The sequence below is a fragment of the Rhincodon typus genome, chromosome 29, assembly GCF_021869965.1.
Source record: "Rhincodon typus isolate 14 chromosome 29, sRhiTyp1.1, whole genome shotgun sequence".
Classification (NCBI taxonomy): Eukaryota; Metazoa; Chordata; class Chondrichthyes; order Orectolobiformes; family Rhincodontidae; genus Rhincodon; species Rhincodon typus.
The window spans coordinates 9,078,664-9,094,153 of record NC_063360.1 but is presented as its reverse complement, the minus strand read 5'-3'; positions in this window follow the sequence as shown (position 1 = coordinate 9,094,153).

Here is a 15,490-nt window from a genome sequence, read left to right as displayed (position 1 = left end):
TTCTAACCTTGTCCAACCCATTCCAACACCAACCCCTCCATATTTTGAATACACAGAGACTAGCTACCCCTAGTCCTGAACCATGTATTAATTTGTAGAATCATAAAGGTATAAATAAGTTGCCATGTTTCACATTCACTTTATCCCTCAGCCTCCTCTAAAGATTTGACCCTCCTCAACTACAGTCCTAGTGCCAACAGTCAAAACCTTATTCTTCATGCTTCAGTCCAAACATCAAGCTACAATGGGCTATTTGACTGCAGTGGGCATTAGGTAACTAAGTCAAGTCATCTCCACCTGAGCATCTATCTCACCAGTGCAGGCTGGATAGAGATCAGGGATGTGAAACTTAATTGGAATCACCTTCTTCCTTCCCAGCTCGGAGTTGTGACCTTAAAGATTGATTTAAAAAAAGGAAAGAAAATTTTTCATTTACATAGTGACATTGACAACTTCAGGATTTGCCATAAGCTTTCCTGTCAACCTGTCTTTCCATCTATTTTTATATCGTTTGCAGATTTGGCTCCAGCACATTTACTTTTTGCCTCCAGGTCATTGATATATATTGCAAGCAGTTGCACTCCCAGCATTGATTCTTGTGGAACCCCAGTGTTTACAGGTCACCAATGTGAAAAAGAACCCCTTATCCCCACTCGCTGTTTCCTGCTCATTAGCCAATTCTGTACCCATGCTAATAATACTGTACCAATACTCACTCATCTCAATCTGCATGGACAAGGAAAACCACAAATTCGACTGGGACAACGCCAAGATCTTGCGACAGGCTAGGCAGAGACAAGCACGAGAATGCCTGGAAGTATGGCACTCCACGAAGCATGCTATTAATAAACACATCGAAATCGACCGCATATACATTCCACTAGGAAGGAAAACCGGAGGTGAGACAATCCATCTCAACGGACCCCAGAGTTTAAAAACCAGGCGGGAAAATACACCGACACTTCATCGGAGGCTGCACTGAAAATGTTATCAAGCATGGTAACGAAACGTCTACAAAAAAACAAACCAGCTCGGCGAGCCAACCAACCTCAATGCTAATATACTACCTCCAACACTTTGGGCTCTTATGACATAACCTTTTGTGAGATACCTTGTCAAATGCCTTCTAGAAGTCCAAATACAACACATCTGGTTCCCCTCTATCCACTCTTGTTGAAACATTGTCAAAAAAGCCTAATAATTGTCCTTTCATAAAGCCATGCTGATTCTGCTTGAGTTAATTTTCCAAATGTTCTGCTTTTACTTCCTTCATAAATGATTCCAGTATTTTCCCAACAAGCGATGTTAGGCTAATCGGCTTATTGTTACCCTCTTTTTGCCTCCCTCCTTTTTTGAATAGGGGTGTCACATTGGCAGTTTTGCAATCCTCAGGTATTTCTCTAGAATCCAGGGACTTTTGGAAAATTATAACCAATGCAGCCACTATCAGTGTGGATACTTCTTATAGGATCCTAGGATGTAAGCCATTAGGGTCAGGGACTTCTCTGCCTTCAGCCCATTATTTTATCTAACACTACTTCTCTAGTGTTGGTATTTAATTTCTCTCTATATCCTTTAGTATTCATGGAATTGTTCCACTGTAAAGACTGATGCAAAATATTTGATTAACTTCTGCCATTTCCTTGATCCCCATAACTATCTCCCCAAAATTATATTCTAAGGGGCCTATGTTCACTTTGACCTCTCTTCTTTTTGTATTTATTTAAAGAAGCTCTTACTGTCAGATTTTATATTCCATGCTGGTTTGCCCTCATGAACTGTGGCTGACAGATTTGTCCAAACCATAGAATCAGAGAAGTCTCATGGTGCAGGAGGAGATCATTACGCCATTCTGTACCTTACTGGTCTTCCAGTGCAGAGTCGTCTTTGACTGAGTGTTACAGACTTGCACATTCCAAAGTCCAGGATTACAGGCTGAGGGATATGCTAAAGCTTCAGATAGCCGCTGCAGAGGTGAAATGCAGAAAAGTCACTAAGGTTCTTGAGTAGATTTGTTGCTCGGGTTGTGGATGCTGTGGTTGGTTGGCTCGCTGAGCTGGTTCGTTATTCTGCAGACGTTTCATCACCCTGCTGGGTAACATCATCAGTGCAGCCTCCGATGAAGCGCCATTGTGTTTTCCCACCTGGTATTTAAACTCTGGTTTCCTCTGGATTTGATTACCTCATTTCCGGTTTTCCTTCGCAGTGCTGTATGTATATATATAGGGTCTAGTTCTATGTATTTGTTGATGGCCTTCTTGGTGGAGTACCAAGCCTCTAGAAATTCCTGTGCTTGTCTCTGTTTGGCCTGTCCTAGGATCCTGGTGTTGTCTCAATCGAACTGGTGGTTCTCCTTATCTGTGTAAATGGAGATGAGTGAGTATTGGTTGTGTCTTTTTGTTGCTAGTTGGTGTTCATATCAAAAAAAAACACGACCAATACAGCTTCAATATTCTTGATGTTCACAATGGACATTTCTTAACTCCCCCTGAAGTGGCCTACACAGCCAAGCAGGGTGGGCAACACATGTCACACTTGTCAGTGACACACATCCCACACAAAAATAGGCTTTTCTATCTCAAACTCTTGTTTCATCTCATGTGTTATCTCTACTCAACAATGTAGCATAGCTATCTTATTCTGGCACACAACATTGCTGTCTATGTTACTTAGTCTGCCGTGCCAATCATGTCAGGCGTATTTTAGTTGTTGCTCTGAACCCAAGCCCATTACATCTATTTCTCCTTTTTTCTTGCCTTTTTTCTCCATTTCTCTTAACCGCCTTCCACCATGGGTCCTTTCTCTACCCTAGTCTCAGTCTCTACCTTTACAAATCCCAATTCTTCTGCACTAATTAACTTCCCAATTCTTCTGCTGCCAGGCTTGATTTAAATATTAAATAGAGTCCTAAGGCTGGATCTTACCTTTTTTAGCGAAGTATGAGTTGTGTTGGTTTTTTTTTGGATGGCGTCCGTTACCTAGCAAATTTTCATGCTTGTATCTTATCAAACTTTGCCTGATGATTTACCTATCCTGTGTGGCATCTCTCATGCCTGCTGCAAGGTTGGCTGCCCTTTGTTTTGGATAAGGCAGGCAGGGATATCGGTGATAAAGGGTCTAGGCCCGAAACATCAGCCTTTCTGCTCCTGTGATGCTGCTTGGCCTGCTGTGTTCATCCAGCTCTGCACCTTGTTGTCAGGGATATCGGTGTCTTGCTTTGTGGGCAGTGTCCTGGAGGCCCTCATGGACTGGGTGGAGCACAAGTTAGAATTCCTCATTCCCCCCCACAACCCCCCCCAGGTCCAGCAGTGGAGGTAACAATGCCAGGCCTTGCCAGAAGTTGGCACCTGGGCTGAAGCAGTCTCAGTTATCTGTATGCTGGCATCTCTGGCAACCACCTGGAAACCGATATCCATTTCAAGCCTACCGACTACCACAGCTACCTAGAATACACCTCCTCTCACCCACCTTCCTGCAAAACTGCCATCCCCTATTCCCAATTCCTCTGCCTCCGTTGCATCTGCTCCCGAGATGAGGCATTCCACTCCCGGACATCCCAGATGTCCTCGTTTTTCAAGGACAGCAATTTCCCCTCCACAGTGGTCGAGAAAGCCCTCGGCCGTGTCTCTCGCATTTCCTGCAACTCATCCCTCACACCCCCTCCCCACAATAACAACCAAAACAGAATCTCCCTTGTCCTCACGTACCACCCCACCAACCTCCGGATCCAACGCATCATCCTCTGACACTTCTGCCATCTGCAATCCGACCCCACTACCAAAGACATTTTTCCCTCCCCACCCTTATCTGCTTTCCGGAGGGACAACTCTCTCCATGACTCCCTTGTCCGCTCCACACTCCCCTCCAGCCCCACCACACCCAGCACTTTTCCCTGCAACCGCAGGAAGTGCTACACCTGCCCCTACACCTCCCCCCTCACCCCCATCCCAGGCCCCAAAAAGACCTTCCACATCAAGCAGATGTTCACCTGCACATCTGCTAATGTGGTATACTGTATCCGCTGTTCCCGATATGGCTTCCTCGACATCAGGGAAACCAAGCGGAGTCTTGGGGACTGCTTTGTGGAACACCTACGCTCAGTTCTCAACAAACATCTGTACCTCCCAGTCGTGAACCATTTCAACTCCCCCTCCCACTCCTTGGACGACATGTCCGTCTTCGGCCTCCTGCAGTGCCACAACGATGCCACCCGAAGGTTACAAGGAACAGCATCTCATATTTCGCTTGGGAATCCTGCAGCCCAATCGTATCAATGTGGACTTCACAAGCTTCAAAATCTCCCCAGCCCCGACCGCATCCCAAAACCAGCCCAGCTCATCCCCGCCTCCCTAACCTGTCCTTCCTCCCACCTATCCCCTCCTCCCACCTCACTCCCCACCCCCATCTCCTACCTACTAACCTCATCCCGCCCCCTTGACCTGTCCGTCCTCCCTGGACTGACCTATCCCCTCCCTAACTCCCCACCTTAACTCACCTTTACTGGTTCCATCCCCGCCTCTTTGACCTGTCTGTCTTCTCTCCACCTATCTTCTCCTTTATCCATCTTCTATCTGCCTCCCCCTCTCTCCCTATTTATTTCAGAATGCCCTTCCCCTCCCCCATTTCTGAAGAAGGGTCTAGACCTGAAACGTCAGCTTTCCTGCTCCTCTGAAGCTGCTTGGCCTGCTGTGTTCATCCAGCTCTACATCTTGTTATATCAGTTATCTGTATAACCAGTTTAATTCCCCGAATAATTTTCTCAACTGATCTGCATAATCCTTGATTATAGAGTCTTCCTTTTGAGAGGATCTTGCTTGGTTTGTTGGGATTCTATTAGAATTCTGCACAGCAGCAGGGACCCGGGTTTGATCGGGCGACTGTGTGGCGTTTGCACATTTTCCCCGTGTTTGCATGGGTTTCCTCTGGGTGCTCCGGTTTCCTCCCACAGTCCAAAATGTGCAGGTTAGGCGGGTTGGCCATGCTAAATTTCCCATAGTGTCTAGGGATGTGCAGGTTAGGTGATTACTCATGGGAAATGCAAGGTTACAGGGATGGTGTGGGTCTGGATGGGATGCACATCAAAGGTTTGTGCAGACACAACGGGCCAAATGTCTTCTTTCCACACTTCAGGAATTCTATGGTTTCAATTACACATTACTGGATCTGCTTTTTGCTAAATGCCAAATAGTTTTTTGCAGGATAGACGTAGCTGAAAAATACCACATTCTGGCTGCATTGTTTAGCTTGGATACACTCTTATTTAACCTCATAATTTCTCATTTATATCTTTACCTTCTTTAGGAGGCTTCACAAATACTTCTTTTCGAAATTGTTCTCTGCTGCCTGACATCAATGAGGTCATATTCCCATGAGTGTCACTGAAAGCGTTGGGAAAATTCTCAAGCTTACAACTTCCACTATAGGGGGGAGTCGACTCTCATAAGAACATAAGAAACAGGAGCAGAAGTGGGCAATCTCGCCCCTCGAACTTGCTCCGCCATTCAATAAGATCGCGGCTGATCTTTTCGTGGACTCAGCTCCAATTACCCATCCGTTCATCAGAACCCTTAATTCCTTTACTTTTCAAAAGTCTATCTATCTTTGCCTATCTTTCCCTGGTCATCCAGTTTTTCCATACGTCCCTGAGCTATAGGTCTGGCCTTAGCTTTGTACATACTTTTGAAAAGCACCTCATTCGTCTAATACTGGCTTTGTCTTTTTTTTAATAAAATGTTTCCTTTACCAATTTACCATCTAACTAATTTGTACCACTGCAGCTTCTCGATCAATAAGAAGCTTCATGTGATCATCCTTGTCTGTTCTTTGGCCCTGAAACTATGTCTGGGTTTCCTGTCCCTATTTGGATAACTACTAATCAATCTGCCCCTTCTGTGACTCCATTTTGTTTCACAAGTTTTCAATCTGTTCCTGCACCAAGATCAACATTAGGCCCACTGCTTCAGCACAGCCTCAGCTTACACTGTACTTTCCGGCTTTCCACATTTTTGCTTCCTTCTTCCAATCCATTTAACCTGATATTCTGCCCTTAGTCATCTATCTAATGGGGAGGCAATGGCCTAGTGGTATTATCTCTGGACTGTTAATCCAGAGACCCAGATAATGTTCTGGGGACCCAGGTCCGAATCCTGCCACAGCAGATGGTGGAATTTGAATTCAATAAATATCTGGAATTGACAGTCTAATGATGACCATGAATCTATTGTCGATTGTCAGGAAAAACCCATCTGTTTCACTAATGTCCTTTAGGGAAGGAATCTGCCATCCTTAACTGGTCTGGCCTACATGTGACTCCAGACTCACAGCAATGTGGTTGACTCTTAACTGCCCTCTGGGCAATTAGGGATGGGCAATAAATGCTGCCTAGCCAGTGACACCATCATCCCGTGAATGAATAAAGAAAAAAAATCCCACATTCAGCCAGTTTTGTATTACTGTGTGGTCTTTTCTACAGTGGTGGCCTCCCTCCACTCAGTTGCCTCTTTCTGGTATAAATACCAATGTTGGAAAGTTGGTCTTTATGATAATGTAGTTATCCAGTTATGGTGTATCTTCCATTTCTATCATCTGTTCAGGTTCAATCATTGTGTGATCGGTGCCAGGAAAACGTATAGCATCTAGTCTAATTTCTTGCCTGACAGATTATCATTTTGCACCAGTGCCTATAATATTTCCTCAGCCTCTCCAATTCCTTTTGGTCTTCGCCTTTACAATACACCATGCCACCAGGATTGAAATTCTTTTCTGACAACCTGATATGATCCCTGAAAGCTCTTCTGATCGTTTCTGAAACTTACATCTTAATTATTGCTTTTCTACCTGTACATATGGTATTCAAATGGCTGTGAAAATTGAACTAATTGTAGGCCCTTCCAGAACTGGTTGGGGTGAGGGGATGATCTGACATTATTGAAGGGATTTTGGATTCCTGCTGTAAACTAATTGATATGGTCTGTAGCCTCCAGCCATTTGAAGCGTGATTTTAGTATTCACTGCTCATGTGAAAGCAGTTGTCAATTTACAATTTGGTTGGTTAGCTAAAAACTTTCAGAGGCATTTAATCAGTCATGGCGTGCTTTCTCTCACAAATCCCTTTACTAAAAGGATTTTCTGCTGGTGAGAACATTGCTACAACCTGCAGATTCTCATGCAAACACCTGAAATCCTTATTGGCATATTTTCCTCCATTGTCTTTTAGGAATTTAGCTGATGCTCCTAACCCCATTTCCTAGCCATCTTTCCATGATTTTAATAATGGCTTTACTTTCTTTGCTATAAATTATAAAAGACTAAATCCAGTTTTTGTCATTTTCCTAAATCTTGAGATACATCACGATGGTTATATTGAAGACTCTTGCCAATGACAGACTTGTTATGGATCACAGTGGCATTCTCTTGCACCTTTTACACATATCACTAAGTCTAGTGTATTCCTCACGGTGTATCCATGCATCCTGGAGCAGAACGTTCATTGAGTCATAGAATCATACAGCACAGAAACAGAGCCTTCGGTTCCACTCATCCATGACAAACTAAACTAGCCCCACTTGCCCGCATTTGACCCACATCCCTCTCAACCTTTCCTATTCATGTAACTGTCCAAAGATCTTTAGGGGGAGGCAATGGCTTAGTGGTATTATCGCTGGACTATTAATCCAGAGACCTAGATAGTGTTCTGGGGACCAGGGTTCGAATCCCGCCATGGCAGATGGTGGAATTTGAATTCAATAAAATATCTGGAATTAAGAATCTAATGATGACCGTGAATTGTTGGAATAACCCATCTGGTTCACTAATGTCCTTTAGAGGAGGAAAGTGCCATCCTCACCTGGTCTGGCCTACATGTGACTCCAGACCCACAGCCAAAGTGGTTGACTTTGGACAATAAATGCTGCTTAGCCAGTGATGCCCACAGCCCATGAACGAATGAATAAAGAATAAATGTTGTAACTGTACCTGCATCTACCACATTCTGTACCAATTCATTCCACATACAAGTCATAACAAGATGAACATGTAAACATCAATGTGGCATTGAAATAATCTGTTTCTTTCTCTGTAAATTCCAATTCCCAAATGCCAACAATACCTCGCGAACATTCTGCCTTGGGAGGATCGGTCTTGTTAAGGGAACACAACAATGTCCTGACCGTGTAAATTGCAAAGTTACAGATCCCACAAAGACAATTGCTTTATCATGCTCCAAAGCTATCATAGAAGGCTTACTTAACAGTGAAAATACTTCAGTGAATTGTACATCAGTATTTATTAAGTGATTTATCCCAGCCATTTTACATGAAATCAGTGATTTCAACGCATGTCGTCAGAAAACTTGAAGTAAGCAGAACAGGCATACTCTTTGACATTTCATTGGTCTTCCTTCCCTAAGAAATTCACTTAATATTTTAAACTGTCTACTGAATGTATTGTGGACATATATTTATTATCTTTGACAGTGCAAATAAGCACATCCATGACAATAATGCTTATTACTGGACTGCAACTTCTGGTAACATATATGACTCTTTCTGGTAAGTCAGTATCATTCTTCCTCTCCTTTAGAGATCCTGTCATTCCTTTTCCATGAAATTCAACAAGTTATGACATTTTAGTCATGTCTAAAGGATCTATTAACTGGCACTTGGTTATTTCTTCAATAATTGCTTTCTTTCTTCAATAATTGCTCAAATTCTGCCACCTCGCATATCTGACAAAAGAGTTTCTATCCTCATTCCTCTCATTTGAGTATTTTTCTTTAGGATGTAAATTTGGGACCAAAAATTGAACAATGGAAAAGTGCTACCATTCTATCCTCCACTTTGGTGTCATTGCTGATAAATCCATGAAAATGGCAAGAAATGAATGCTCTTCCCATTTTTTCTAAAGCTTTTGGACATCTTTTGGACATTTTGGACAAGCTTGTCTCTCTCTATCTATTCACACACACACACCCATACCTGTGCCAGTCTACTAACATCCAGCAGACCCTACCCTGCCTCCCTGAGACCTGGAGCTTCCTACCCAACTGGTGCACACCTGCTTCCTTCCACCTCTCTGCACGTGACCCACCTTCCCCTCCTCCATATCCTACCCTCCCTTTCATCCACCATTGGACACATTCCTCCCTTCTGCTGCTTTCCACCCAACCCAACTCACCCTGACCACCTCCTCTACCCCTTGACCTGGCACCCGGCTTCACTCCCCACTGGACCCAATTATCTGCCCTACTCTGACCTCCTATAAACTCTGCATCACTTACTTGGCTCCCTTGCCACCATGCGCCCTGGCTCCCTATGCCCTTCCTGCTTGGCACTATACCCAGACGACACTCTATTCAACTGGCACCCTACTTACCTGGCAACTTATCTACATGGCACCCTACCCAGTTGGCACTCAAGTTACCTGACTCTCTGCTGCCCTATCCCACATGGTACCTTACTTACCTGCTCCCCCACCCCTATTTATTTCACATCCTAGCCCCTGGCATCCTAGCCTGCTGACATCCTACTTACATGGCACATTGACATCTACTTACCAAACACCCTACTGACCTGACACCCTAATATCAAGCCAGCTGGCATCCTACCACTGACACCCACTCCTTACCCACCTGACATCCTACATTCCAGATGCCCTGGCCCACTAACCACCTGGCACCCTATGTACCTGGCATCCTAAACAGTACCCATCTGGTATTCTACCACCCAGCACCGTATCCAGCTGTTACCCTACTTAAAAGGCACTCTACCCACTATCCTACTGACTTCCTAACCCCAGCTCCTGCTGGCTCCCTACCCAGCTTAGGAACATAGGAACATGAGTAGGCATTCAGCCCCTTGAACCTGTACTGCCATTCGAAATGATCATGACTGATCCGTCTAACTCCATATATCTGCCTTTGATCCATATCCATTGATTCCCTTGTTTAATAAAAATTTGTTTGTCTCAGATTTAACAATTGAATTAGCATTGACCACCACTTGAGGAAGAGAGTTCCAAACCTCCAGATTCTTTTGGTGTAGAAGCGCTTTCTGATGTCTCTTGTAAATAGCCTGGTCTTAATTTTTAGACTCTGCCCCATGGTTCTAGAATCTTTAACCAGTGGATATTGTTTATCTTCATCTATCCAGTCTTTCCCTGCTAAAATCCTGAAAGTTCTGATTAGATCACCCTGTAACTTTCCAAATTCTAGAGAATAAAGGCCTAATTTGTGTAATCTCCCCTCATAACCTAACCACTGCAGTGCAAGATATCATCCTTGTAAACCTGCGATAAACTCCCTCCTGGGCCAAGCATCTTTCCGAAGGTGCGGTGCCCAGGTCTGCTCACAGTACTGTAAGTGGGGCCTAACTGGGAAATTGTGTAACTGCAGCATAATGTTTGCATCCTTATACTGCAGCCTTTTAGATATGAGAGTCAGCATTCCATTAGCTGCCTTGACTATTTTCTGCAGCTGTTCAAGGCATGTTAAAGAGCTTTGCATCTGAATGCCAAATCTCATTGGACATTAACTGTAATTAACATTGTGCCTTTTAAAAATTGTCCTGATCTATCCATTTTCAGTCTGAAATGGATCACCTCACACTTGCTTATATTAAAATTCATCTGCCAAAGCTTCTCCCATTCACCTAATCTATTAATATCTTGTTGTAATTTTATGCTCTCTAGCGCTGCCCAATTTTGTGTTATCAGCAAATTTGGATATTTGAGTTCTTATCCAGGTTGTTTATGAGTATTGTGAATACATGAGGTCCCAACACAGATGGGACACCACTATTCATATCCTGCCAATTTGAGTAGTTGTGCATTATTCCAATTCTGTTTCTTGCCACTCAGCCAATTTCCTATCCAAATCAGTAATTGACCCTCAATTTCATGGGCTTCCACCTTAGCTAACAGTCCCTCATGTGGCACTTTTATCAAAAGCCTTCTGGAAGTCCATATAAACCTATGTGCACCACTTTCATCACCTCTTCAAAAAAATCTATGAGGTTTGTCAGGCATGACCTACCCTTCATGAATCCATGCTGACTCTCCCTGAGTAATTGAAATTTTTTTGAGATGCTCAGTTACTCTATCCCTGATTATAGGCTCCAACAATTTCCCCACCACAGATGTTAGGCTAACTGGTAGGTAACTCCCTTGTATCCCTCTGTCACCTTTCTTAAGGAGTGGAGTGACATGAGCAAATTTCCAATCCAGAGGCACAACTCCCAAATCCAGGGAACTCTGAAAGATTATGGTTAGGGCATCAGCAATATGCTCTCCTATCTCCTTTAAATTCCGTGAACAGAAGCCATCAAGTCCCAGGGATTTATCACTCCTTAGTTCCACTAAGTTCCCCATTATTGATGATCTACTTTGTCTAACTTTATTTAGACCTTGTCCATGATTCTCTGTTAATTTCATTGAGATTTCTGGCAAGCTATCCTCTTTTTCTGCTGAGGCTACTGAAAGAAAATAATGGTTCATCATGTCTGCCATTTTCCCCGTGGTCATTGACAATCTCTCCACTCTCAGCCTTCAATTGTACTCTTAAGCAGCTGCTCTCCCTTGATATGACCACAAAGTCTCTTATTGTCCTTTCCAAGTTTCCTCCTTTTCAGCTGCTCCTATAAGCTGCTTGGTGGCCCTTTGTTGGACTTTATATTTGTCCAATTCCGTGGAATCTGTATGGTTCTTTGCATTTTTATAAGCTCTTTCTTTAAATTTTATGCTGATCCTTTACCTCCTTAGATGTCCATGGCTGTCTTTTTTCTGACGTGGAGCTTTATGTTCATTAAATGTTTCTTTGAATTCCCTCCATTGTTCCTCACTTGTTTTGTCTATTAGTAGAGCTTCCCCAGTTTTGCTGTGGACATTCTCTGCCTCATCCCATTAAAGTTTGCCTTACTTAGATCCCAAATTCTAGCATCCAATCATTGCTTATCTTTTACAAACACAACATGGAAATTAATCGTGTTATGATCACTATTTAAAAAATTCTCATGTACAACTGAGCCACTAATTAAGTCGGAGTCATTGCTCATTAGTCCAAAGATGTGCAAGTTAGGTGGATTGGCCATGCTAAATTACCCATAGTATTCAGGGATGTGTAGGTGTGTTAGCATGGGAAATGTGGAGTTACAGGGATAGGGTAGGGGGGGAATGTGTCTGGGGGAGATGCTGCTCAGAGGGTTGGTGTGAACATATTGGGCCAAATGGCCTGTTTCCACAATGTGAGGATTCTAAGTGTTGAATTCTTAAGATTCATGATTAGATCCAATATTGTTTTGTCCCCTTGTCGCATTCAAGACATATTGCAGTAGGAAACTATACTGGACAGGCTCTAGAAATTTACAATGTTTCTGATGGTTGTTTTTCTGTCTCCCCCAGTTTATGTTAAGATTAAAATCTCCCATTAATACTACTCTGCCTTTGCTATTTTGTTGCCTAATTTCAGCATTTATACAATCTAGCACTCCTGAGCTGCAACCAGGTGGTCTATGTAGAGTCATAGAGACGTACAGCAAGGAAACCTTCAGTCCAACTGGTTCATGCCGACCAGATATCCTAAATAAATCCAGTCTGATTTGCCAGCATTTAGCCCATATCCCTTCCTATTCATGTACCCATCCAGATGCCTTTTAAATGTAATTGTACCAGCCTCCACCACTTGCTCTGGCAGCTCACCCTCTGTGTGAAAAAGTTGCCCCTTAGGCCCCTTTTATATCTTTTCCCTCTCACCTTAAACCTATGCCCTCTAGTTCTGGACTCCCATACCCTGGGAAAAAGACTTTAGCTATTCACCCTATCCATGACCCTCATGTTTTTTTTCTATTTAGTAACAGGATGAGGGCATTGTTAGCTAGTTGGCCATTCCTAATTGCCCAGAGGGCAGTTAAGAGTCAACCACATTTCTGTGGTTCTGGACTCACATGTAGGTCAGGTAAGGATGGCAGTTTCTGTCCCTAAAGGGCATTAGTGAAACAGATAGGTTTTTCTGATAACCAACAATGGTTATCATTAGACTGTAAATTCCAGATTACTTTATTGAATTCAAATTCCACCATCTGCCATGGCAGGATTCAAACCCCAGTCCCTGGAACATTACTTGGGTCTCCAGATTAACAGACCAGCATTAATACCACTAGGCCATCGCCTCCCTTATAGGTTTGTAAACTTCTAAAAGGTTGCCTCTCAGCATCCAGGGAAAATAGCCTCAGCCTATTCAGCATCTCCCTAAAGCTCAAACCCTCTAAACCTGGCAACATCCTTGTAAAACTTTCCTAAACCCTTTCAAGTTTAACACATCTTTCCTACAGCAGGGAGACCAGAATTGAATGCAATACTCCAAAAGTGGCCTAACCAATGTCCTGTACAGCCATAATATGACATCCCAACTCCTATACTCAATGCACTGACCAATAAAAGCAAGTGTACCAAACATCTTCTTCATTATCCTGTCTATCTTTGACTCCACCTTCAAGGAACTCTAATCCTGCACCCCAAGGCCTCTTTGTATAGCTATGCTCCCCAGTGCCCTATATTAACTGTATAAGTCCTGCCTTGGTTTGCCTTATCAAATTGCAACTCTTCACATTTATCTAAATTAAACGCCTCGGCCCATTGGCCCATCTAATCAAGATCCAGTTATACTCTGAGGTAACCTTCTTCATTGATGAGTACATCTCTAATTTTGATGTCATCTGCAAACTTACTAACCATTACTCCTAGATTCACATCCAAATCAAAATGACAAAAAGCAGTGGGCCCATCACCTATCCTTTTGGCACACCGCTGATCACAGGCCTCCAGTCCGAAAAACAACCCTCCACCACCGCCCTCTGTCTCTTACCTTCAAGCCAATTTTGTATCCAAATGGCAAGCTCTTCCTAGATTCCATTTGATCTAAACTTGCTGACTAGTCAACCGTGTGGAACCTTGTTGAATGCCTTGTTGAAGTCCATATAGACAATGTCTACTGCTCTACCTTCATCAATCTTCTTTGTCACTTCTTCAAAAAACTGAATCAATTTAGTGAGACGCAATTTCCCATGTACCTATGGAGAATTTATAATGTGGCCACTGGGTGCTTTTCCCTCAATACGTTCTCCCTCAGCATAGAAGTGATTCTGTTTCTAACCAGTAATGCTACTTCATTCCCACTGCTGTTTTCTCCAGCTCTCCTGTAAACCTTACGACCGTGTAGGCGACATACCTACTGTCAGGATCTTTAAATTTCAGAATATGGCAAATGACTGCTGTGGAAAAAGGGCCATGGTTTTCCTTCCCCTTACAGTTGTGCACCACTTAAAGAACTGTCAGAATGGGAGCACCCATCTGCCTTTCCAAGCAAGACCCAGTCAGAGTCTCACCAATGGAGTTCCCTCCTTTCATAAGAAAGCAGCCCATGGTTACTAAGGGGTAAAAATTCCCATAGCATTTCAGTGTTCTGATCTGTCTACGTAAGACATGATAACCACTCTGTGCGTAGCCAGCTCCCATAAACAGCTATATGATAGAGACCAGACAATCTGTGTTTCTGATGCTGATTAAGGATAAATATTAACCCAATCACTCTCCCACTGGTCTGCTTCGAAATAGTATCCATCTGAGAGGGAGGACAGGGTGTCGGTTTAACCTCACAGCCAAGTGAGCCCACCTCTGACAGAAGAGCACAGTATTAGTATTACACTGGTGCATCAACGTTCATTTGTACCCTTCTTCAAATCTGGATGGTTGTGTATCCAGGTCTTCAGTGTTCCCAAACAAACCAAACAACTACGGGTGCTTTGAAATTAGAAACAAAATTACTGGAAAACACAGCAGGTCTGGCAGCATCTGTGGAGAGAAAGTAGAGTTAATGTTTTGACCCTTCTTCAGAACTGATTGTAGCTCGGCAAAGATTGATATATGGGCCGAAGAAGGTTGGGGAGGGGGAAGGAGGAAACAATGGGAAGAAATAGAGCCCAGAGAGAGAGAAATACGGTTGGGCAGCCAAATGAATGGGTAAAAAGGTCAGCCTAGGAGAATGGATATCTGTTAATGGGGACAGCTGACAATGGATGGACAATATTTTGTTTTCCACTTGGGAACCTTCTGATCTCAATTTTGAGTTCAATAATTTTAGGGCCTGAACATTTTCTCACATCTCCTTACCCCAAACCCCACACACCAGGCCTTGTCATCACATGAGCTGCTATCACAAACAATCCATTGTTAACTACAAACAGTCCCCAATAGCAGCTACTCATTCTCCCAAGCTGCCCCTTTACCCATTCCTTTGGCTGCCCAACTATTTTCTCTCTCTCTGGGTTCTATTTCCCCGCCCCATTATTTACTCCTTCTCCCTCCCGCTACCCCTTCTTCTGCAAAAAACAACCTTTTCTTAGCTAAAATCTGTTCTGAGGAAGGATCACTGGACTCAAAATGTTAACTCTGCTTTCTCTCCACAGATGCTGCCAAATCTACCATGTTTTTCTGTCAACTT